The sequence below is a fragment of the Accipiter gentilis genome, chromosome 28 (genome assembly GCF_929443795.1).
Source record: "Accipiter gentilis chromosome 28, bAccGen1.1, whole genome shotgun sequence".
Taxonomy (NCBI): Eukaryota; Metazoa; Chordata; class Aves; order Accipitriformes; family Accipitridae; genus Astur; species Astur gentilis.
The window spans coordinates 8,719,208-8,745,992 of NC_064907.1; the positions used below are offsets into that span (position 1 = coordinate 8,719,208).

At 40.3% G+C, this 26,785-nt stretch overlaps 1 protein-coding gene across 2 annotated transcripts in view; it reads right to left on the reverse strand.

The window, feature by feature from the left end:
* The window catches only part of CHRM3 (cholinergic receptor muscarinic 3), a 235,510-nt gene that overhangs the window by 168,015 nt on the left and 40,710 nt on the right, over positions 1-26,785 (reverse strand). The window lies entirely within an intron of this gene.

Consider the following 26,785-nt stretch of genomic DNA (forward strand, 5'->3'; position numbering starts at 1 on the left):
AGCACCTAAAATTAAATAGTTAACTAGATGATCATCACCTGCCTCAGTCAGCCCAACCTTCTAAGTTCAATACAAAAAAAGATCAAGGGGCAAAGTGATTGGTTTGTGTGGTTTCTTCTTATGAAAAAAAATCAGTCTTATCATCTCACCGACAGCATTTAGCATGGACATGACATGCAAGGTGCTTTGTCTTCAAAGAAGTTGGACAATACGATGCTTCACTAAAATTCATATAGATTCACCACCACCAAGTCTAAAAATCCAAATTGGCTAGGACCAGGGTGGGAGGGTGGGGAGTCTAAAATGTTTTCAGGTGAGGGCAGGGAAAATATCTCTGGTTCAGCTGAAATCAACTGAGGCTATTGCTACAGCCTGAGAATTTGTATTATTTCAATGCTCCTTCTTGGCTTCAATCTATGAACGACCCTCATGTTCACTTAGAATGCAAATAAGGATATTTTATATGTACAACAGGACATTTTATTGATTAATGCATTATTTTTCAGTCTGCGGGAAGATGGCAGAATGCAACCTGGATCTGTGGAAGCTAACAGGAAGCCTGTCCCACCTTTCTAGAAGAGAGGAACTTGTTCTGTGCTCATTATTCTGATCCTCCAAAAGTCATATTTGGGCATGAAAAATGTACTTGTGAAAAAGTGTGCAAGATATTGACAAGGCTGATTGTTAATGTTAAATGACTTTAACAATTTTTTTTCTTTTTTTAATTAAAACTTTACCGTTCAGCCCAGCTAAAACTTTTAAAGCTGCACTATTTCTCCCTGATGTTCAGCCATTTAATATGTAACTAGTCTCTCAGTATTTTATGGGCTGTGTTTATAGTTCTCTAAGGTGTTCTGCATAGTTACAGGCCAATGTTTCTTAAGCAGCATTAGGAACCTACATCAGACATACAATGCATCTTTGTTCAGAAATGATGCAAGTAGACGATGGCCTTCTCTGTCCCTTCTATTTCCTGTATAATTATCCCTATAATAAATTATTAATATGAGCCAGCATTTTATTGACTCGTCTGTGCACTCATTTCAGGATTGGAGATGTAATACTTCGAACAGTCCAATGCTGTAATTCATTGTCACTGCCTAAAGAGAAAATTTTGGTGAATTATTTCTCATGACAGCCACAACTTGCAGGATAGGGTGCAATCTCAAAAAGAAAAGATGAGTATGCTTACGTACTTCTGAGATTAGCTTTGCCACATGACAAGTCAACATATTTTTCTTTTCTTACAAAGATCTTGGTGCATATTATCAGTGCAATGCAGAAAATATTATTGCATTCCAGTCATTAACTTTGCAGGATCAGAAAGTACCTCCTGATTTGCTGACTGGGGTTCCCTGTTACTGCAGGCACTGTATTACACAACATTTATAAACATGGTCAAGATGAGTAATTATAAGGGCAAATCTTACTAATTATCTTTTGAATAGTACTTTCAAAGCTTGTTACACTAGCAAACCAAAGTGTATATGTAATTAGTAAGAACCAAATAAAAGCCAGTAAAATACTCATATGGTGGAAGACAAAGGCAACTCAAAACTCAAAGTCTAGTGCTTAACTGCCTAGATAGTAATAAAAAAAAAATCCACAATAATACAATAGGTAATGCTTTGAATGAAAAACAAAATAATTTTTTATTTTAAAAACTAAGTCAAAAAAATTATTTCAAGAAAGATCCAGGACCAATGTGTCTGGATGTGTGAATAAATTGTCACAAAGATTGTTCTAGGTTTATCCTACGAGGATGCTCCCTTCTATACTTACATTACGATAAAAATATCTGTGCTGTCTGGCACAGCTTTCCAACTATCCAGAGAGGAAAATGAGAGTCAAGGATGGCGTCCAGCTGAAAGTCAGCTTGGATGTCACAGCCTGTAGAGAAGTGCCCGGGCACCACTGCAATACTGAAACAGCACCTAGAGTAATAGAATAGACACCAGTGACCTCAATGACAGAAAAGGCAAAGGTCTCAAGGAGGAAGGGTTGTTAAACTTGATATACAGGCTATAGGAGAAAAAGCAACTGCCCCTTTTCAAAGGAAGTTGTTTCTGAAAGAGAGAGATGATGCTTGCCTGCCTGGCATATGCTTTTCATCTCTGGGATTCCAGGGAGAGCCTGCTGAAGATCAGAGCTAGGCTTGGAAGAAAAGTTACACACATAGACACAAACAAACATGAAAAGGAAAGGAAAACTGGCCCGGAAGAGACTATTTGCTTTCTAATATCATGTAAAAAACCTGGAGCAGGGAGGCCAAACAGGAGTTAAAAGACAAATTTTGCTTTCGATTTTAAAGTGCGTGGTTGCAAGGTTACCTTTGACTGATGAAGACGACTGCGGCAGAGGCGAGGGCTGAGAAAAGGATGGGAGAGAGCATCTTTTGTACTTGTCAGCCCAACTCTTCAGAGGTAGGAGGGCCAAGGAGCTACTGTTTTCTGCTATGAGAATGTAAAGAGCAGGCTCCAAGCTTCCCTCTGAGCCTGCCTTTATTTGTTGTAGCTCCCTTGCCCTCTCCTGGATACCTTCAGCACATCACACCAAGCAGCTGTGCCAGGCGGCTCCCGAGCAAAGGCATCCCCAGGGGCTTTGGGGGAAAGAGGCAGCGGGCACGCAGGAGCAGCGCGGGGCAGCCCAAGGCTGGTGGCTGCAGAGCCTCAGGAGGTGAAGTGCTCATGGCTGGGCTGCAAACCATGGCTGGCCCCATGTATCTCAGGGGAGGATGAATTTTAAGCCAGGGTTTGTATCCAGACCTCCTCTCTGTCTTGGGAAGGCAATTTTTGCATCTCCCTCATAGTCTCCCTTGCTCTATAGTAGAAATGGTCTGTTATGGAGTGTCATTATATATCCAGATCAGTATGCAAGGACAGGGACTTTTCATCTGTAGGTGTTTCACTGAGCTGAATATTCCTTCCCCCTCACTCCTTTTTACTTGTACCTAAGCATATGGGCACCTCTCCACTTTTTTCCAGAACAGACTGCAGAAGTGCTCCTATAATTAGTTCCCGGGTCTCAACTGTTTCCTATATATCCTCTCTGCTGTAACGCTCCGAGTTGTAAGAGACCCGAGCCATTTTCTGCATTGCTCGACACGAATGGAAAGTTCAGGCAGGAGGCTGGAGTCCTGCCATGCCTCCTTCCAGATGACGGCTGCACCAGCTCTCCATTTCTGAGCTATCCTTCACCAAGGAATTAGGGCACTTTTGTGCTGGATGCCCAAGTTCCTAGTCAGTACCTCATTTAAGGGTGATGTATGAACTCAGCTCTATGTAATATGAATGTGTATGTATGTCTACAATCAACTAAGGTAACAATCACACAGAGTTAAAAGCTTTGAATTCTTTGATCTTAAGCAAGTCTGAAAGTTTCCATAATGCTTAGTCACAGGCATTATATTATCCTGATCCCAGCTGCAGACTGCAAGATTCTCATTAAAGATACCATGCCATGAAAAGGCTTTATAAGCATTCACCACTTCATCAATACCTATTGTTTTGCAGCAGAAGATGACAAACTAGGATACAGCACTTTGTGAACAACTGCAGGTAATTTATCAAAAGATAAAACAGTTTAATTCTAGATGTTGTTAGACTCTAACTGGTATTAGAGATATCTCTCTGTATTAGAGATTTTGTCTTTCTTGAGTGATCTATTATGAGAAATATTACATAGATTATTAACATTACTTCCCCCCCAACACCCCCCCGATCCTTAGTGTACAGAAATCAGAACAAGCTGCTGATACATTGTTAGAAAACTTTTATGCCTGTTATTCTCATAGAGAAATAGCAATGAAAGGTTGAAAAACACAGAAGCCTGCAGAAAACAAAGGAAACTTTGAATGTCACTACTTAATGTTATCTGTTCCTTTTGTGCTGCCTGGAATGATATTATAAAGGATAGATCTATATTTTTTTGTTGGGTTTACTTTTGGTGTAGATTTTAATGCTATTTTATTGAACAAAAGGAAAAACTTAAAGCTATGTAAAATAACCACAGCACAAGGACTTGACCAAATACAGAGTCACTTCCCTAAAGGTTTGCATTTAGTCAGACTCTGAAACTTCATCGAGGTATCTCCTCACAGTCACATCTCTAGTATCACTCCAAGATTTCTCTCTGCTCTCATCTGTCACACACCCACACCTCTTCTCCCTCTGGAGATGAGCAAATCACCCAGAACCACGATAAGGAAAAAGCAGCAGGCTTATAGCCATCGCTGGGCATACAAGGACTGTAACCTGCTCAAGCGCTCTGATGCAGAGCAACAACGATAAGCCCCCTTACAAATTTCTGTAACTTTTATTACAGTCAGGCTACTACAACTGCTTTCTCCTAATGCTCCTGGCTGGGTGGCTATCAAAGGAACACTTGCTCGTACCATTTCTGAATAAATCGTTCTATGCGCAGGAGACAGTTCACAATGTGATTTGCTGGGAAGAGTAGAAGAAATATCCTTCCCAAAGCACCCAGCATCCTGCACAGCCTCTGAGCTATCTTTCCAGACCAGGCAAAAGGGGACCCTGGCTATGACCATGCATTTAGGTGGCCGCACGGTATAATAATCTGCTCCTACAGGACTAGAGGCTTTGCCCGGTGGCCGCCAAGGAGGGATGTCCCCTGGGGGCAGCCCTCTTCCCTCTGAGGGACAGGCCGTTCCCTGCCATCAGCCCCGTCCTCCCTGGGCTCAGCGCTCTGCCGTCCTATAGCCAGAGAAACCCCAGAGATGCTCCAGATGATTCAGCAAGATGCTTTTGTAAGCATCATCCCCTCCCTATGATCTGACAGAACGGCTTGAGGTATGTACAGAGCAATGGAAGGATTCAGCAGGATTTTAAAGCAAATTCAGAAAAGAGACAAAAGTGACACGAGCTAATCGAGCGGAAACACAGACTGCTTTCTGACATCATTACTTTGTGGTTGCTGAGCTCCTTCAGAGGGAGCTCAGTAGAAAACCATCTGAAGCCTGTCATTATGCTCCATGAAAAGAAGGCAATTGGCAATCCTCCTAATCAGTCTTTTGTAGCATTAGTTATATCCACAAACATCAGCTTACTCTTTCTCGACAACATACCCTTTAATGGTAATAAATATTGACTTTTCAAATCACAAACATCAATATAACATGAAAAAGTCTATTATTTCTTTATATTATGTAAAACCACTACTACAGTACCACGTATCCTGAAATATCTTGTAGGGTGTTTGAGGGTAGTTCAGTAAGAAATAAATATATTTTAGTACTACAGTGAATTACAATGGCTTGTGACAGAGCAATTTTTGACTATTGGTACTGATAACCCACTTAGCAAAGACATACTACTAGTGAAGATAGAGCTATGCTCTACATAGTCATATTTTATTGCAATCTTGAAAGACAGCACTTAGCACAATTTATGGTATTCTGCAAAGATTTTGCTTTTTAGAAAGCTCTTAATCTCTAACATAATCAAATAAGATGAAACTCTGTTTCCCCTTTGAAAAAAGGCAAGCATTGCTTTCTAGCAAGGAAGTAGTGTACTCCTTCCAGATTTTAATCAAAGCAACAGCACTTGCTACGAGAAGTGAAAGAAACCTGCTTATTTCATCTACTATTTTGCTTTTCAAATCTTAAAGGAGCATTTTTGTTCTCTCATCTCTGAGGTCGTTGTATTTCTGCTAAAAAGCTCTGTACTCACCGTCGCACAGGTTTCACGCAGTCCGGCAATGCCAGAAGCCAGGGAGGACGTTTTCAAAGCCCAAGTGACCAAGGCTCAGGGCACAGCCCAGTCGAACTATGAAGTTAGCCCTGATTTGAGCAGCGGACTGAAGAAGGTACCTCCAGAGGTCTTTTCCACCATAAAGTAGCCTTTGCTGCTTTTTTTCCCCCTGAAAAGTGCAAAGGTCTGAGCATCACAACATTAGCTCTGTTTTCTGCATACTTCTATGCTAACTTTTCTTCATGCTGAGTATAATACTTTCTAAGGACCATTAAAATATTGTCTGAATAGCATACAGGCAGATGTCCCTAAACACAGGAATGTGTTTCTCTGTTGCCTCCTAACCTGAAGATTTTGGCAAGGATGGAAGTCACATATATCCATCAAGCAGCATAACGTCCAATAAAGATGTTTTTGGACCTTTTCCCTATTTTAGATTTTGGACCATTTTTCTTCATCCTCTATTTTCATTGCCACTCTACAACAAAAGTTTTCTCACAAGATCGCTGGAGTTCATGTACATGACATTTTTTTTCCCATGAATTCAATGAAAGTAAATTTAAAAAAAAATGTAGAAAGAAGGGATTTGATCTCCACTGAAAAAGGAACAGAGGGAGAAAAAGGCAAGTAACGGGCTTCAGAATCACTGTGGAGAAATAGGTATGATTGGCAAGTACAAAATGTTGCAGAGGATACAAAAAAAGCACAAAACCTGGCTTAACAGTTGTGATTTCACTACCTACAATTTCTGAAGAAAAGAGGCAAACAATATGCTCCGTTTATTTTCATTCACTGTAAGCACTTAGCAGATGCCAGCATATGTTTTGACTAGAAACACACAATTAAACTTGCCTAGAAATAAACAACTGCAATAGGTAGGGGAATAAACAGTGTTGAGCCACTTCACGCTAGCTGGCAGGCAGCAGTACCACCCGGCAGGATCATCTATCAGCTACAGTAGCCAAGGCAAGTTTAGGAAACCAAAACGACCATATGGAAGTTCACTTGAGGACCGAACTGTCATTGTGGAAGGGGGAGGAAATAGCCCCCCCCCCCCCCCCAAACAAAACCCAGCTGTGATACAGAGAACCCACTGCAACCACTCTGAATTGCTAGTGTTATTTTCAGTATTACTTATACCTCTCCATCACCACAGTTGAGACTGCAGGATTTTGTCTTGTTTGGTTGGGGTTTTATGGGTTTTTTTGGTTGAGGGTTTTTTTGAGAAAATCCCCAAAACTGTGGCCCTCTGCCACGTTGCATTCTGCAACTCCCAGCCCTACACCTGCCCCACTTCCAGCCTGCTGTTTATATGTTTTGGCTTTCATATTTTTAAGCTCTACTAGCTCCATACACTCCATTTTATTTTTGTCCTACACCCATAATTTCATCTCCTGTCACCAAGCCAAGAGATTCCCCGCAGGAGACTGGAAAGGCTCTTGCCCCTTTCCCATGCTTTACTGACTCAGTAAACACAATTCCTGAATTTTGCTTGAGTAGCACTTTAAATGTTCCCCCCAAGATTCCTGAGCGCTGCAACTAACTTGTTCAGCCCAGTCGGATTTGAAACAGGCCAACATTGGCAAGCATAAGGGAAGAAATATCCTCTGGAAACCAACTGTTCAAAAAATCCTCTTCAGTATGCTGTGCAAAAATTTATATAAAACTAGCTGACTGAAAAAAAAAAAAAAACAAACAGCCAAACAAAAATAAAAGCAGAACAAGAGTAGACCAGACAACTAAGCAACAGAACCAGCCACCTAGAGTTCAGGGATCGATAAACAAAATTCAACCATACAACAGTTAACATCACCCTTCCCCTTTCTTATAAGTATCTTATCTAAAGCAAAATAACCCAGATTTTTATTCAAATGAAAGTCATTTAAAAAAATAAATAAAATGGATGTCTTTCAATTATCCCCCAAAGTGAAAAAAGTTCCCTCACAGAAATTGATAGAAAAATACAATATGCATAAAATTACATGTTGAAGACTTAGTTACCAAATAAAACTTGCCAAAACGCACATCTGAACTACATCACACTTTATGTCACTATTAGTATGGAAAAAACCCATATAAACTGCTTTGCTGATAAGGACCCTGGAATGCCTCTGTGATCTAACGGGAATGAAAGACTGAGAATGGAGATCTCCTACCTGCCTCCCTCTGCTTCCTCAGCAGCAATAATGTACTTTATGTGCAGATTAAAACACAAATTCCATTTATTCAGTATTAGTGTGAAGGCATTTAAAGCCCTTATAACGGGAAAGAAGGTTAAGTTAATGCCATCTTCAACAACGTGTGAAAAGATGAGAGCAGTGCTCAACAGCAGGAACAAGTTTGAACGCGGTGATGAGAAAATTAACTGACCAATTCATTAGCCACAAACAGCACCTCATTTGACAACAACTTCAAAAAGCATTATGCCACAGGCGTTGCTTCTATTGCATTTGTATTATTAGGAACCCGAGCTACCCTCCACGTAGTGACTTATTTTCCGAATCCTCACAGTACTGTGACACCTCCTACAGAGTTAATACTGATTTATCGTGGGCTAGAGAAGACTATACATTAAAGAAGCGCGCACTTAGGGCTCTGTCCTGCAACATGTTGAGTGCTCTGGCCCCTGGCCACCAGAGCACTTAGGCACATGTTTTATTTTAAATACACAAGCAGTTCTGCTGAAATTCAGAAAGAAAGTCACAGTAGGGAAATAGCCAGATTATGCCCCGAAAACGTGAAGCTATATTAAAAACAAGAGCAAAGCACAACTTAAAACTAACACAATCATTTCACTGGGTCAGACAAATCTATCCTAGCAGACAAGTTGTTCTACAGCAGATTAATAGGGTCAGGGGAGGTCTCTCAGCCTGCTCATGGCTCAGGTATGCTCCAAAACAGGCCAAGCATGAGAAAATGATTTCGCAGAAAGTACTGTGAGCATTCAAAGGGAAGTTCAGCAATATCATCCATTGCTGCCAAAACCAAAAAGAAAGCCAGAAACTGAAACCTGAAGGACGTCCTCAATTCTCAACCAGCGGGCAGGGTTCTGCACCATGAAGGATGTGTGCGCCCCTCACAAAGTTGTTCAAGCTTACGCTGCCTTTTAACAGCTAACCAGGTCTGGCAAATTTCTTTCCTTTTTGACAGTGACATAAGCAATAGAAGTGTATGAATTATTCCCCTGAAAATGCTATTAGCATTTCAGTGTTAAAATTACAGTGTCAAGTTGCAGACAAAAAAAAAGTTGCATTTGCAGAGTAGAGAAAATTTCTATAGACCCGGTGCTTCTAGGATAGGATTAAAAAAAAAAAAAAAAAAAAGAGAGATCAAGACCACTTTTACTTGTGTGCCTAAATATTAATTTACCTTTCAGATGAGAAAAATGAAACTATTATTGTATCCTATTATTATGATCAGATATTCTGAAATGTGAATCTTCTGTAATGCCCCAATTTTATTTGAAAACAAATCTGGTTTTAATTTCAAGATCACAAATTAATGTTAGCATGTTTTGTATCTCTTGCTCAAATACATCTGAAACAATTTAAATAATTTTTGTTACGTACTGTAATCTGTCTCTTGAGTGACAACCTCTGCACTGGCTATCAGCCTAGAGGGATGAATGAGATAATAAATAACCCCTTCAAGAAGTATTTTATAATGCAAAATGTCACAGCTCTGTAAAACAGTGCTAGCAGAGTTTAGCAAATTGTTGTATCAATGACATTTTAAAACTTTAGAGAATAGGAACTTTAAGCTTTAAGATCATCAACATACTGTTCTTGATTTTGCAGCACATGAAATTGTAATGCTTCCACCACTGCAGCTAAGAGCACCGCGGCTTCTTCAACACCATTGTATTAAAAAATAAAAATTAAAAAAAGAAGGAAAAGCTTTCGCTGGTTTCAGTCACAGCTAGTGCACACAACATCCCCACCTTTTCCCCCACAAAAATCCTCACTTCTTTTACCAGGTTTGGTAGGAAACTGATTGAGAACTTGATTCAAGGCTTTGAGCTCCTTGAAGAAAGGATCAAACAACACGCATCTGAGCCACAGGTTGCACAGACCTCTTGGACCTGCACAGCGGGGCCCAAAATCTTGCAGCTGAGAGGAAAGGTTGGGACGGGGCCCTGAGAAGCAGGCTCCAGCCGGCTGTTCACGCCGGTCCTTGGGACACAGCATCTCTCCCACCTGCCTGGGCCAAGGGGGGACAGACCCACCGTCCTGGGATCTGGCAGAGGGCAGGAGGAACAATCACAAAATCATAGTATCATTTAGGTTGGAAAAGACCTTTAAGATCATTGAGTACAACCGTTAACCTAGCACTGCCAAGTCCACCACTAAACCGTGTCCCTAAGCACCACATCTTCATGTCCTTTAAATACCTCCACGGATGGTGACTCAACCACTTCCCTGGGCAGCCTGTTCCAATGCTTGACAGCCCTTTTGGTGAGGAAATTTTTCTTAATACCCAATCTAAACCTCCCCTGGTGCAACCTGAGTCCAATCCTATTGCTTGTTACTTGGGAGAAGAGACCAGCACCCACCTCACTAAACCCCCCTTCAGGTAGTCGTAGAGAGCGATAAGGTCTCCCCTCAGCCTCCTCTTCTCCAGACTAAACAGCCCCAGTTCCCTCAGCCGCTCCTCATCAGACTTGTGCTCCAGGCCCCTCACCGACTTGGTTGCCCTTCTCTGGACACGCTCCAGCACCTCGATGTCTTCCCTGTAGTGAGGGGCCCAAAACTGAACACAGGACTCAAGGTGCAGCCTCACCAGTGCCGAGTACAGGGAATGATCACCTCCCTGCTTGGGCTGGCCACGCTATTTCTGATACAGGCTAGGATGCCGTTGGCCTTCTTGGCCACCTGGGCACAATGCCGGCTCATGTTCAGCCGGCTATTGACCAATACCCCCAGGTCCTTTTCTGCCGGGCAGCTTTCCAGCCACTCTTCCCCAAGCCTGTAGCGCTGCATGGGGTTGCTGTGACCGAAGTGCAGGACCCAGCACTTGGCCTTGTTGAACCTCATACAATTAATTGGCCTCTTCCCATCGATCCAGACTGTCCAGATCCCTCTCTAGACCCTTCCTACCCTCGAGCAGATCAATCCTCCCTCCCAACTTGGTGTCCTCTGCAAACTTACTGAGGGTAACCTCTCCAGTGCCTGACCTGCCAGGAAAGAAAGAGCTGCCATAAAGTAACCTCAGGAGATGCAAGTACAGCCTCCAGATGTGAAAAAGAACATAGCAAAGGCAGAGGGAATAATTCGTGCCTCATCAGGATGAAAGAAAAGCTAATGAGTAAATTAATGAATTGCCTTCGTGGATCGCGTTCAACTGGCAGTCTCACGCTACAGAGGAATTATCTTTTGCCATGGCTGTAGGAGTGGCTAGAGTTCTGAAAGCTGACAAATCTTAAGTGGGAGAACAGAGACTTCAGGTTAAAAATGAGTCTTAAATGTTCCAGAGTCTGAGAAAATAACTGGAGAGGGGGGAGGACTTCAACACAGGGCACAGTCAAAAAATAAAGACAAAGAGAACAATTTCATCAGTGCATTCGGCTTCATGATTAAGCGCAGGATTAGCTGAGGAGAAGGGGAACTGTCTGCACGAGAAAGGGTAGGCACGAGCAGGAGGGGGATACTTGTCAATCCCATGAAGGTTTTTGTCATATGCAAGAGTGCTTCAAAGCTGTAAGAAAAGGCATTTTTTAATATATTTTAACATCTTGCTTTTTAACATCTAGACCCGTTTGGGTTTTTTGTGCTAAGACTCTCGTAACATACCTTTCAGGTGCTGAAGCATTGCAAGCCATTTCTGTCACTCCAGCAGTTGTGATGCACACTGTTCAGAAGGATGATTTCAATATACTTCCCCAGTGCTGCGAGACCTCTGTTTATAACCTCCTTTTTGGCCCTACCCTGTGGTGTTTAACTCCATCAGTTATCATCAATACAACAGATTAGATTACTGAGCCCTGACAGACTGTAGAAAAAGACTCAGTTCAAAGTACCACAACATCTATTCTGCTTTTCCTTATGCCAGTAGCTGCTCTGTAAGAGCTGGAGCTAGGAAGTTCTGTATTTGTTTGTTTTAAGGGGGATCCCATATGGCTAAACAACGCCGTTCTTCAGACCCGATTAGACTTAGCTGAATATGAATCAGTCCTGTTATGTTGCTATGCCACCATGTCTCACTGGTCTCTGATAAATTACTGAAGCAGTTACGCTTCTAAAAGCCACCCCGTTTCTGTGAACCACTGATTGTGTATGTATGGATCTACCAAGGTGAGCTTCAAATACCAAGGTGCTCAATAGCAAAGGGTCATATGATCCATTTAATATATTTATCAAATCCATTATTTATGTTTCAGAGCTGCTGCATAGTCCAACTGCCCTAATGATTAAGAGCTTCCCTTCTAATTCCTAAACCCCATTTATACATAGTTTATAACATTTGGTCTTGTGTAAAAATTACTCTTCCATTTAATGAGGGTTGGTCTTCATTATTCTCTTTAAAGGATAATGACAGTGAGAGAAAAACAAAACAAAAAAACCCCTACCCCAGAACAGCACCAGCACCTCAATAAAAGCCAAAACAGTTTGAAAACCAACTGGTGGCAGCAAACAAAGCAATAATCGGTTTTGAATCCATAAATAAATCCATCAGTAAATAGGGAGAAAAACACATCCTGCAATCTCTTTCACAAGCAAGAACAAGTGCCAGTCGTGACCGAAAAGGCCTATATAAAAGCAGACACAGATAAAACAGAGACTTAACCAAGTCATCGGAGCATATCCATGCCCTCCTACAGAACTGACTAAATATTGAAGAGGTCCATTTAAAAAAAAAGAGCAAATCTCTATTTGTATTGAAGCTCACTGCAAACATCATCTGGACATCAATTTAACCACTATTTTGCCAAATCGCTAAATACAAATAGGAAACAAAACCAAACCCTATCAGAACTTACAAAGAATACTTGAAGTAACTTCTCCGCTCTTACCACTGACAATTTTGCCCCTTCCCCATCGACAAGGGAGGTCTCTGAACGAACAGAGGAGCGAGGGACACAAGCAATCAGGCATTGCCGGCAAAGAGGGGGACGGGAGCTGCACTACAAAGCAGTACCAAGTCTGGACAACATCCCCTCTGCGCTACATGTGCCAGTGCCTGGGAGACACAGCCCAGGCTCTCTGTGCAGAAGGTCACAACTCATGCCTCCGAGGCACCATTTAACCTCTTTTGTTGGAGCGCTTCATTAAGCGACACTGGCATTGCACAGCTCAGGACTGGCTTTCCATCCTACCCCTCCTGAGTGACAGAGCTGTACCTGCCACTGCAGCCCGGGATCAGATTTTGGGCAGGCACACCAGCAGGCAGCTGACCCTGCCCTCGGAAGAAAAGCAAGGGGATGGTGGGCTGAGCAAAGATAACCAGCCATGTCAGCATCACAGCCAACGCATGGCGAAACCAACAGCTTTCATTTTGCTAGTGCTGGGGCAGGCAGAGATTCCAGCGCACGCGGACACAAGCAAATGCTAGATGTTATATTGTATTGCACCTTCTACTACACATCACTGTAATTCCTGCTGCAAGCAATACGACTTTATTTCCAGAAATAAAGGTTACATCCAAACTGATTTTCAACTAAGACAGTCCAAAACACCTTACTAAGGTTAGTAACTGCTCTCCTGACACTACTGAAAAGATCATTATCCTGGATCAGACTAGACATGGCTCAAAAACCAAATTATAAGGAACAAATTTACAGACTTTTACTAAAGAAAAAGCTGAATAGCTGCATAATTAAAAAATATCTCCACATTCCACTCAATCTAAATTTGATGAATTTGCAGATAAGTTCGATATACCTTCAGTTTCTCATCTGTTTAAAGTCCTGAAAATCACTCCTGTATCAGTCAATATTAGTCCACCTACTTTTTCAAATTAAATTGAATGATAAAATCTCCATGTTGAAGTACAAAAAAGTTGACACAAACACCACCACTCTGGGCCAGATTAACCAAGCAGTTAATCAGAGCAGTGTGCACATTTGAACAGGTACATTATAAAACAGAGCTAAGTAAATACATGTACAGTAGAGTCAACTGCTTTGATAATATTTTCTGTGACCCATAAGATGCATCTAGAATACACTCACAGAAGGAAAAACAATGAACAGAGAGCTCAGACAGCTAATTAATACTGCTAATTTAACCTATACCCTAACATGCCACTTATTGTCATCTGCACTCCATCAAGGAATAGATGGCGACAGTTCTCAAGTATCGCTAATAAATTATTTTCATTTTCCCCTTTCCCTCATAAACAAAACACCACGGTGACGGAAGCCGCTTGACCTACTTTCTAAGGAAGAGATTTCCAAAGAAGCACTCCCACCCTGAGAGGCAAGTAGCAGAAGGCCTTGAATAGCAGAAACTTTCCAACTTCCAAACAAAAGATATTTTATTTCTAACTACATATGCACTTTTTTCCCCTCTCTCTTTGAAAAGCGCCCCCCCCCCCCCCCCCAATTATTCCCGATTTCTGCTCTATTTTCTTTATATCTCTAAAACGTGTAAGAGCACACAAACTAGCTACTAACCTGACTTGCTGGTCTTTTCCCACTGTGTCACAGATGTCTTAAAGTAACCTCACCTATTCTTATCCTGTATTATGAATTTTAATTTATCTATATACTCCATAAGTAGAGGACAAGCCCCACAACTGCAGTGACAACACAGACATAACGCTAGTTCACCACTCATCACGGTAGGTCACGAGACACGTGTTTCCCCAGATGTCAGGGATCTGCACAACTTTAAGAGACTGCAGAACAGCTCTGACAAACTTTCTGTGGATATCACAGAAGTGAAGTAACCTCCTGGAAAAGTCTGCTTCTCTAACTTGTAATTTTCTTAACTGCACTATGTCATGTCTGAACAGCAGCAAGCCCTAAAGTCATAAAATGACACTCTGCCATGGGGCTTCCCTTTGAAACCTCAATGTTAGCTACTGCTGTGCAACTACAGTTTCAAGATGGCCAGGCTTGTTTTATCCTTGCTTTTTGTTTCCCCGAATGCCTGTCCCTTCTATTTTCCTCCACCTTGACACCCTCTGAAGCAAGGACAGGCTTTTCCTAATGAGCTTGTGCCGGGGCACAGCACCCACGGTCCTCTCAGTTGAATCAGGGGGGTATGATCTCTGCAGAAATGAAGTGGGTTACAGCCAACAGATGCTCATATATTTGGGAGCAAAATTCTTTTGCCACAGTAGAGAAATTTGGAAGCTCTTCTTATGCTTAGTGCAATTCCTCACATAAACTGGGTGGCACGTGAAGACCCACACTGTTAACAGCTAGTCATGGACAATGGGTTAGTTACACTGGAATCCCCACCCATATTAAATGAGGGGGAATGGTGATGGTTTATTGTTTCTAATTGGCATAACACAAAATTCCCCTTTTGGAAAAACAACATAGTTTTTAAATTAATTTCTTGGAAAAGCAGCAGGGATTTAGTTAGTGGGGGAGAAAATGTATTCACAGAATTTAACCTTATTTTGGGATGCTCGAAAACGTTAACATGAGTTTATGAAACTTACAAAAAACTCAGTTTTCAAAAACTTCCTGGAATCTCCCAGTTCCTAAGAACTGGTGGAGATGGGCAAAATATTGCTGGAAATTAGTGACACCTATGCTGCCTGGGGATCAGACACAGGGGAGGAGGGAAAGGGGAGCATGTTCAGCTTCCGTGCCCAGCAAGCCTTTCTCCGGTCTGGTGGTTTGGTGCTGTTCCTGGCTGGGATGGCTAATCATGCCATCACAAAAACATTTCTCCACTTCATTGATTTTTCACCTATCACATCAGGAAACTGAAACCTTAAGGATTAATGAAAGTATTTGAAAAAATAATGTAGTTATATAGTCCATCAGGTTGAGACGTATCCAATTATCCCAATAATTTAGTTCAGACAGAGTGCAGGTAGCTTTTTAAGTGCATTGTATCACATACTTTCAACAAGTTAAAGCAGTCTTAGCAACAGCATAACCAGATTATGACAAATTTATTTGCACATGAATAATGGTGTCTTCCTTTGGCTTTCTTCTGCTACACAACTAATTTAAGGAAAGGGAGATGAGAGGCAGAAGAAAAGTAAAAGAGCTTTATTTCAGTTCTTCTAATAGTTAGGAGCTTATCAGTAATCAGACACCTTATAATCAGGAATTCAATCCAAAGTTCATAGAACACTGGGAGGAAAAATAAAAGTCAAACATAATCAAAAACTCTGTCAACAATGATACGGCTCACAGAAATGTGGTATAAAAGCAGCTGTGCAAAACACAGTTTACAAGCAAGGTTTATAGCTTTCTTTAAACTAACCAAATAGAGGAGATGTCAATGTTAGCAGTCTCATAATACTCAGTGAAGTGATGATAATATGACAGCATTATTTATCCTCTGAAATAACAATGACTCTTCAGGAACAGCTGAATTAGCCCTTATCTTATGAATGGCTCAAGATTACAGACATACGTAATGGCAGAGGATGCATGCAGTCCTCCCATGGATAGCATCGGAGTTAAAAGCTCCTTCTTTCTCTCATCTGTGTCACCCACAGAAGACTAGAAGCACTGGACAACATGTGGAATCACTATGACCATTCTAAACACAGAAATGAAGTCACCCCTTCCCAAAGCCACATCCTTCTAAAAATGGCCAAAGGTTCTCTGTCTCTCATCCAACTAGATTACACCCAAAAACAATGGCCAAGAAGTTCCTACATCTTACAAGAACACTTTTTTCCCCCCCTTTTTTTAAGAATAACCCATCTTGCTTATTCACAATGTTAATATACTTGAAAAGGGTTTAAATAGTGCCCTCTACATACACTCCAAGGTTTCTATTTATTGATTTATTTGAAAGAGCTGTTCTTCCTTATTATGCATAGGATAGAGAACTGGTAAACTCCTCATTAAAAAAAAGAAAAGTATTTTGGATCGTTTCTCCTCAGGCTCTAGTTCTTCTGGTTTTCAAAATTTGTACTAGATCTTTAACAAATGTGGTGAGCTTGTGTTTGAATCAGTTCAAGTATGCAAATTTTCCAAACAAAAGAAATCTAAGAGTATTCCTGCTCCATAGCTGACACACACACTCAGAACTAAATCATATGCATGACTATTTTATGACCTTGCTTGGAGTCAACACAAAGTTGAGTTGCGCTGTAATTTAAATTACCTCCAAACTTCTTTTGGCAAGAACAATCCCTTGATAGTAACTAGCATTATTCTTGAGAGACCTGATTTTCTAACACCAACACCTGCATTCATTTAATCTGAGCTTTTCAGACTCATTGGCATCACCTGCTGTAGATGCTAATGTGTTGCTTCAGGCTCTTGTTGGAAAGGTTGTTTGATGCCTTAATTCTCACAGGATTCACCACTTTGAGGCAGATCCTTCACTTCCTTCCTCTCCCCTGAGTTTAATCTCACCCACAAATCCTCCCTCAAAAGCCTTCAGCTGCTCTTTGATAGCTATGTAGCTGGGCAGCCTATAAAGCAATTAAATTATCTTCCTAACATAAAAAATGCTCTCTCCTTCTTCTAATGGAGTAAAGCCAAAATATCAACAATCTTTCAGGCAGTAAAAAGTGGACCATGAGATATTTTAAATACCTCCTATATGTTACTGCGGTGTTACCTATTTCTAAGTGGAATAATTTTTTCCCAGGCATTTGAAGCGAAGCCACCTGGAGGAGGGAACACAGCAGCTGCTCAACTGTGCCAAGCAACAAAACAGCTTAGAGGAAGAATTAAAGAACGGCAGACTATATAATTGAAATGTAGCAAGAAGGTTATTACGCAAAATGTAATACAAGCTGAAATCTGGTCAGGATAACCCCAAATGGCACATTGTCTTTTATTAGTATAAATGGTTGAAACCTGGCTGTTATTTCTTATCCAAAAGGTTTCAGCTTTAATACATGGCATTGATGAATTAGCACTATACAAGAAGGTCTTGTATAATGCAGAGTCAAGCCATTAACTTCACTTGGCCGAAGATGAAACTCGGACTGTAAGTATTAAGTTCTGAATAAAGCCATATATTCTCCAATGGGAAATAATTTCCACACCACTAAAATGCCCACATTAATGTGGTGAAACACTGACTATTTAACAGAGCACCACAACACCCATTTCACTTAGGGGAGGAAATGAAGACTGTCTAATCCATGGAAAATTACAGATGAGTAAACATGTTAAAGCAGTAAAGCTCTTGCCAAAGAGAGGACATGGCAAAGACACTAGAATTGAAAAGTATTTGGAAAAGCTATTGTAGTGGAGTAAACGTAGGCAAGACTCTAGTTTGACGCAACACTGAAGCATCACTGTATTTTTATAGTTGATCCTGTGTAAGGCAAAAGAATCTAACAGAGGCAAAGATTTTTATTAGTTCACTTAGTATAGGCAACATGAAATGCAACAAGCAACCCAAGCTTGTCCAAAACAGAAAAAAATAGTTAAAAACCAATAAAATAATAAGACGGACAAAATTTTCTAGAGAAGAGGTATCACAGTATTCAATATAAGAGAAATTATATTGCACAAACTAGTTTAATATTACTGATAGACATTACTCTTTTCCAGTAACAAATAGAAAAAGTAGAAAATGGTTCAAAAAGTCTCGCTTCTCCTGATCTTATTTTTATTGCAAACAAACTCCTAGTTTTCGTACGTGTAACATTCTGCTTATATATATAAAAAGGCAGCAGGTAGAATGCAACACAGCAAGTGTGTTATTTTTGTGAGTGTCAAACCACCAAGCAAACAAAAGATTGGGAGAACACCAGCAATTTGAATTAAATGCTAGTATAATTGAAGACTTTTTTTTTTTTTTTTACTGTGCTACATAATCACAGTGGTAAAGTACTGTATTTTCCAGCCTGAAAGTTTCTATCATTTTGAGAGAGCCTTTGTGTACTTAAAATGTAGAATACACTTGAACAAGTGCAGTTGTTCCAGAGAGTCAATTGCTAGAGCTCCAACAAAATAAAAAGAACTATAGGAAGCATTGAGTTCTTCATGCTTATCTTGGCCTGTTTTTAAAATAGGAAATAACAATATTGCATGCACTGCCAACTCCAGAGGGTAATATATCCCCTTCTAAGATAAGTATCTAAGATAGATGTAAGAGAGGAACTGCCTTCTGGAGTTGCCTGCCTCTCCCCATTGACAACTGAGACACCAGATGAATCCTACCTTTATTATAAAGACCTGTGTAATAAGAGATGCACAGAAATGGATTCAGAACACAGATAAAGCATGCAATTTTTAAAAAATAATACAAGTTTTATTTTAAAGGAAAGAAATTACTTTCCAAGTTTGCTCATCTCTCATAAGAGGATGATCCTCTCCCCTACACACAAACAACTTCTTTTTTAAAGTGTCTGTACAATTTAAACTAAGCTTTCATCTTTTTATATATGTGCACACATATCTATATATATATATGCACCATACAAAAAAAGACATCAGTTAATGACATACAGCAAATTGATACTGAAATATAACAGCATATATTAATTCTTAGAATAATGAATATCATGTCTCACTAAGCCAGTGGCACCAATTATTCAAAATCGGTAGTCTGATGTATCTAAATTATTACTTCCCTAATATTAGCGTGGCAAAGAACTACTTTTGATACCAAATCTGCATCATTAAATGCTACCAACTGTAGCATTTAAGCAAATAATTTAGCAGAAAAATTAAAATTTGCCAAGAGAAATGCTTACCCACAGAAATTCACAGCCCAAATTAGTTGCTCCAAACCACTGTAAAATGCACTCAATTCACATAAAATGCAGTCAGAAGACATGTTTATGTAAAGATGTAGAAAGCAGTATAATACAAAGGGAAATAAAATGAGAGGAAAGCTGATAAGGAAGTGTTACATGGTTTTACGAAAAGCAGACGGTAAGACAGAAGGATATTAAAGATAAAGTTGCTTTTGTGAACAGCAACTCCACAAAAGATGCTCCTTAAAGTTCCAAGGATTTTATGCCATTTTACTCCAACTTTGTTAATCTTCTGGTAAAGAAGGTTATCCAATAGCATTTAAGTGTAACCAGAGAGTCTGAAAAGGTGAACATTATCTGCAAAGAGTAGTTATTCTATCACAAACTATGACTGATCTACTTATAAAAATCTGCACTGATCTAGTTTTCTACGAACAGTTCTGATCTCAATGAGATAGTTCTATCTGAGCTAACAAATTGCCAATATCTAGATGCTTTTATTGACAAAAGTAAAAGTAAAAAAAAAAAGTCTTATCTGAATTTCTGAATAAATTTACTCAGATTTAATATAGAGCTCATCTAAAAGCAATGAATGCAGAATTGAACTGTGGATGCCTGCTGTAACAGCATGAATTAAACTTATGAATCTCATTCCTCCCCTTCTCAAACACTTCATTAGTACTTTCAAAAGCCTAGATTTTGTTTCCTTGAGCTGAGAAATGTAAATTGCTTTTCAGAAGCTGTGTCTTTTCTACCAGTTTCCTCTTTCCCCCATTTTGCCTATTGCTGATGCTGGCTGAGAGAATAATCAAAGTTAGCAGAGATATAGATACCATATGTATTTGATGAGTTGGATGTCACAGAACTGCAGTGATTCTTACTTGTTTTCTGCATTTTGCTTTGCAAAGCTACTTTTCAAATGAGTCTTAAGATTACTATGTTCAATTAGGGCACATGTCCTTATAACAATTCTCTGCTCTTAGGTAAATTATACGATAACATTGGTATGTTGAAAATAATTCAAAATAAAATGAAAAATGAATTCATACCTCATCGTACAGGTAAATTTCAGTGGCCAATATTGTTTCACAGTTTCATCAGTGACCTGCTGGTTGCCAAAAAGCTCCCACTGGCAAATATGCAACTGACAGTAAATTAGGGGGAGTGCTGACGTGGCTCATGGAGAAGTCTCTAGCTGGAAAGACCTTTATACTCTTGAGGTTTGGGCCAACAGACACCTCATGACATTCCCCAGGTGCCAAGGTGGGTTCGTGGCACAGAATAACCCCCAGCATCAGTAGGGACCAGGAGCGGAGGGGATGGGCAGCCAGCCCCAGCAAGGGCAGAGCCGCGGCTGCCTTTATCCGGGTGGGTGATGGTCCTGCCTGGAGTGGGAAGAGCCCTCCCGAGGGCCTTACAGCCAACGTGTCCCTGGGTTTTATAAATACTCATGAGCATTCTAATTATTTAGATGATTGGGGGAAAAAAATGTGATTCAGTCTTCCTAAAACTGCTTTTTTTTTTTAATATTAATTACTCTGATTACCAAAGGCCTGCTTTCCTCTCCCACATTTGGGGGCACAGAGCTTTTAAGTATCTCAATATTATCTTGTTTATTTCAGAATTATGCTCATATAAAAATCTAGTTGCGACATATATCTTTGGTTCCAACACAAACCTCCAAAAGCTCCGAAATAATAAGCATTCAGAAAGGACCTTTGCCTGCTAACTATGAAAGAAAAAAGAAAAAATTACTGATTGCTCTAAGCAGCATACTTCTTTTATTATTATCTTTTCCAGAAGTCTCTATTGAATCTTTCTGTGAGAAACTCTGGCAGTTATCACTCACGTTTCTCAGGGATACGGGAAGCACCACCTGACTCCAGCAGTCAACGTCCGCCAAACAAGAGACAGATATATTTAGTTTCTCTTAAAAAGAAACAAAGCTCCATTTTCTAGGCACATTTTTGGCTGATTAATCCTAGATAACTTTAAGGTCCTCAATTTTCATAGTAAACATTTAGCATATTTTCTCAAGCTAGGTATCCAGAATTAAAGCCGTGTAATTAATTACACTGTAAACCAGGCTGCTGTGCAGGTCAGAAGTGTAGGCAGGCAAGAGAGGTGACACCACACGCGGTGATGCCACATGCCTCCTCCTGCCAGCCCAGCCACTGAGAAACATGAAAGGAGAACACCGGGCAGCGGGTTTGCCTAGCACTTACAGAGGCTGAAGAAGCAAAATTCTGAGGTGAACGATCAAAATATCGCAACCGTTGGGTCCTGTATCATAAAAGAGCTTCCCCAAAACTCATCTGTTGCCACCAACCAAGCGGAACCCAAGAGAAGTGGTGAGGACGCAACTGCTGGCATCTCCTGGCCTCCAGACTTGCACACAAGTGGTGCTGGCCCGATCACCTGGACATGTATTTCAGTGCTGTGACCGTGCCAGTGTGATAACACAAATGGGTAAAATCAACTCAATTATGGATTATCTACAATAAAGCTACCTCTTTGTTCTAAAAGATCCCTCACCGACTTAGTAGCACTAATCTCCAGCAGCTCAACAAGGTCTAACTCTGAAGGGAGAAGCCGCTGCTAAGGCACCAATGGCAGTTGATCACTGGCATGGTTCTCCCAGATCGCATGCCATTTAAACCCTTCCAGCTTTCCAGGATCCTCCCCTGTCAAACTGATAACAGGTTGGGTAGTTCTGTACTGCATTTTGGTTTTGCAGTTTTGAAGCTTTACCTTCATAGGAGAATAAGAAAACCAAACAGATCTGAAGCAGTATATCCTTATACCACTAATTGTTAATGAGGGAAAAAACCTAGATTAACATTCTAAGGAGAAAAACAAATAATCAGTTTATTCGTATTTGCATGTGGCTTTTTTTTACCCTAATAAAACTGGCAAGCCCTTACTCTTTTGTAGAAAATGGCTGCCATTGCTTTTTTTACAGTAGCACAGTAGAAAGGCTAAAAATTAAATATTAATTCATTGGATATATTTTCAAGCAAGTTTGCTGGAGCTTTAAACCCAGCACTTTCTTTAAGAGCCTGGTGCAGTTAAAAAGTATAGAATTTAAACACAACGGCAACGTTAGCACAGAGCCTCTTCTCACTCCAAGCATCTTTACTCATTTACTATCTTTTTTTTAAATGCAAAAAGCCCACAGAGGTAGTTACCTGGCACAAATAATTTATAAATTCAGAAGAAAACTATGCACAAATTCAGACCTAAAGAAAGTGAAAATATTTTCCTGTTTCCGTTCAGATAACGAAGTGGCTTGTAGCAGTTCATTTAAAGCCAAATCCTATCACACTCACATTAGCAGCATGTTCTTTAAGAGGAAATAAAATGACGCACCGATCCATTGACTAGTGCATCAGTCAGGACACGCTGATAGAGAGTCATTAGTCAAGATTCCCTACTAATAGAAAATCATTAGTAGACAGCACATCAGCAGCAATGCCTCTTAGGTTACTGAGCCTTCTTTTAACCAATACCTAACTTTGAGGCTAGTTTCTCTGTAGCTTTTGAACCTCCTGTGGCATAATTTATTCAAGACTCTTGACACAGTGCAGTCCTTCTAGATCACAATATCAGCTTGAAAATGAAGTACACAGAAGTGTGCGGAAATGAAAGTAAAAGGGCAAAGGGGAGTTCTTACTTCATTTGAATGTACTGAGGCAGCATTCAAAAACTAGTTTAAATTCACCCAAACCAGAAATTTTGAAGACGAACACTAACAGTAATTCCTTTGTTTCTGTTTAGTAGCTGCGGGCATCTCAGTTCAGGCTATATCTCAGTAGGATTGTGATTACTTCCATAAATAATGCATGCTTCATTTTGACTCTCTCCGTGTACCTGCTATGCCATTTATTCTGGCATCCAAACGAAGCCGGTGATGTGTTCGGACAGCCCGGCTAGCAAGTGGCATGGCAGGACAGACCCAGATTCACTGAATGCATCTGTGTGAACTCTGATGGAGCAATGCTCTAAGCACAATCAGTAGCAGTCTAGAGAACCCTGAATTTCAACAATAAGGAGAAAGCAATGGAAATAACAAAAATTGATTGGGTTTAATACTTATTAATCATGATTTACAGTTAAAATGTCCACTTCAGTTACAACGCCACCTGTAAACTGCAATGAGCCATTGGCACAGAGAGGCTGAAACGAGTTCAGAAGCAGAAACATCCAAAATGCAAGCTTTCCATTACTTAGTGTTGATATAGGAGGTTTCAGTACATGTTTTTTGACAGATTGTTTTCAGTTGAGAAACTGAGATCCAGGGCTAGACTTTCTCCATGTTTTCTTCTTGTTCCTTTTTTTTTTTTTTTTTTTTTTTAAAGCCAGGTAATAGAACTGTAACACTACCTAGCAGTTGCTGATGTTGGTCCTTCAAGTTGTTGTCTATAGTATGTAACACTCAGAAAACACAGCTGGCAGGTATTAAGACTTTGGGATACCTGCTACAGCTTTTTTAATTGAGCTTCCTAGAATTATTTTCAGTGTGCCTTCCAAGTAAGTTGGTGTGATTATGTACTAAAATCCCTTCATTATTCTTATAACTTAACATATGGTCTGAACCATTTATCTTGTTTGTAGATGTCCTGACCTTTAATGTTTCACATATTCTCTTCTTAACTATCATAAATGTCTTCTAAACAGCACCTGGCTTCTGCTCTTTATAGCTTCTTTATCGTTCTGTGCTGACTTTACATATTCAGTATCTCTGAAAGAATCCTTTCAATATTAAAATACCATATCAAGTTTCTCAATATATGAGAGTCAATAAAGATTTTCCACTTTTTATTGTTGTTGTTTGGGATTTGGGTTTTTTTTTTTGTTTTTTATCTCAGTGGAGTTGACTGTTTTCCAGCCACAAAAAAATGCCAAAATTGGTATCAGCTGGTCCGATGCAGGATGAAGATACAGAAGACACACAATAACTACAGGCCGCTGTAAAATTTTGCATTCCTAGTACTCCTTCCTTGTAAGAGATTCCATTTCCCTTTCACATAAGTTCTCATATCCCACCATCTCCTCTAAAAGCCTGATTTCATCATCTTAACGTATCTTTCTGTTGTAGGTTTCCCTGTACTAGCTAATGGAGTATAGGATTTGGGAACAAACAAGAACTATTACTATCATCATTATTATTTTACAAATTCTAAACGTATATTACTGTTTTGAACATCATCTCTTCTCTTGCAGGGTTTGAATTTGACAAGTAAGGCTTATTAAGCCTCCGGATAGCATTCCACAAGCTACTGTAGTAAGAGCAGAAAATCCTCCAGGTTTCATATCATGTGTGGTGACATTCAGTTTACTTCCCAATGTCCACCTTAGCTTTAATCTTGTTAGAAAGAAGCAGTGGGGGAACTCACTGGGCTTCTGAGTGCCTACATGAGTCTTGAGCAGATACAATAGTGAGGGGGGGGATGAAGATGCCCTTTCACGTACACATCCTCTTTGCTTGAAGAGTTTGACTGCAAAGAGAAACAATTCTGACAAATAAGACTGCCAAAGCAAGCAGTGGGTTTTTTTTAATTGTCAGGGCAACGTAAAACAGCATTTCTTAAACAATTTAAGACATGACAGGGTTTGGTTTTTTTTTTGGGGGGGGTGAGGGGGGGGTCAGTTTAGCCACAAGGGAAACACTGTGGACTGGATTCTGTTCTCATGCTGGTGGATACAGGGACTAATTGCAGTAAAATGTGGTGTTGCAGACCTCTGGAAAAGGGAGACAAAATCCTGCAGTGTTTACACATATGGGATAGACATCCTTTTCTCTGTTTAAAGAAGTTAGTTCTTCCACCAGGCCTGTCACAAAGGCCTTATTTCATCATGAATCAGTGCATATTCAGGATGCAAAAACAGGCTCAGAAATGTATGGCACATTGCTGATAAGGAAGAGGAGAAAAGAAAAGGTCAAGTCTTTGAAGCAAATCGGCTAATTCGGCAAATAAAAAGCCTGGTTAGGGAACAATGCAGAACTCAATGAATACCCGGGGAACTGCCTCGCAGAATCAACAGGTGCTAGATAACCCATTGAACAATATCTTTTTTTTTCTCAATAATTTGCCAGTGAGGCAATGTTTTCTTTGTTATTTATCTGGCTCCCTGGTTGCAGAGTTGTATGGTTAGTAGCTGGGAGACGTATAATGTGAAATGCAAAGCGAACTGAAATTGGTAACAGAGAGGCAGGCAAAAGATACCCTCCAAAGGACGACAAAGATGTGCTATGTGTCTGTCCATTTCACTGTGTAAATACCTACTTCCACCAAAAATAATAGTAACCAGTTTTGCTGGTAAATCTCTCTATCCATTTATATGGGGTATTTAAACACATCTTTCCATTATCAAGTGCAAACACCCTCTGGAAACTGTACTGCCTCTGTTTTAGTTCATTACAGTACTTAAGCATATCATAAGAATGGCTTTGAGTAATGCCATCAATTTGACTCTTCTATTCAATGCTTGCATCTCTCTGCTCTTCTCACTACTTCTGCATACCTCGAAGGACTCTGAAATCTGGAACAGGAATAGAAAAGGAAAGATACTTTTCACGCTGGCATGTCACACCTTTTCTAACTTGAACCCTGGACACAGACTTAAGGTAACAAACATTTACAGACAGATTTTAACAATGTGTCCTGGTTTCTGCCAGTATAATTTTCCTTCTAGTAGCTGCTATGGTGTTGTGTTTTGGATTTAGTATGAGAAGAATGTTGATAACACACTGATGTTTTTAGTTGTTGCTAAGAAGTGTTTAGACTAAGTCAAGGATTTTTCAGCTTCTCATGCCCAGCCAGCAAGAAGGCTGGAGGGGCACAAGAAGTTGGGAGGGGACACAGCTGACACAGCTGACCCAAACTGGCCAAAGGAATATTCCACACTATATGATGTCACACCCAGTATATAAACTGGGGGGAGTTGAAAGGGGGTGGATCACTGCTCGGGAACTAACTGGGCATTGTTTGGCGAGTGGTGAGCAATTGCATTGTGCATAACTTGTTTTCTATATTCCAATTCTATTATTATTATTATTATTATCTTTTTCTGTCGTGTTAAACTGTCTTTTTTGAAACCCACGAGTTTTACTTTTTTTCCTGATTCTCTCCCTGATCCCACTGGGTGGGGGGGGGGGGGGGGGGGGGAGTGAGCAAGTGGCTGCATGGTGCTTAGTTGCTGGCTGGGGTTAAACCACGACACAATGGCTAAGGAACTACTCCAGAAAATTCAGTACCTTTCACAAACAA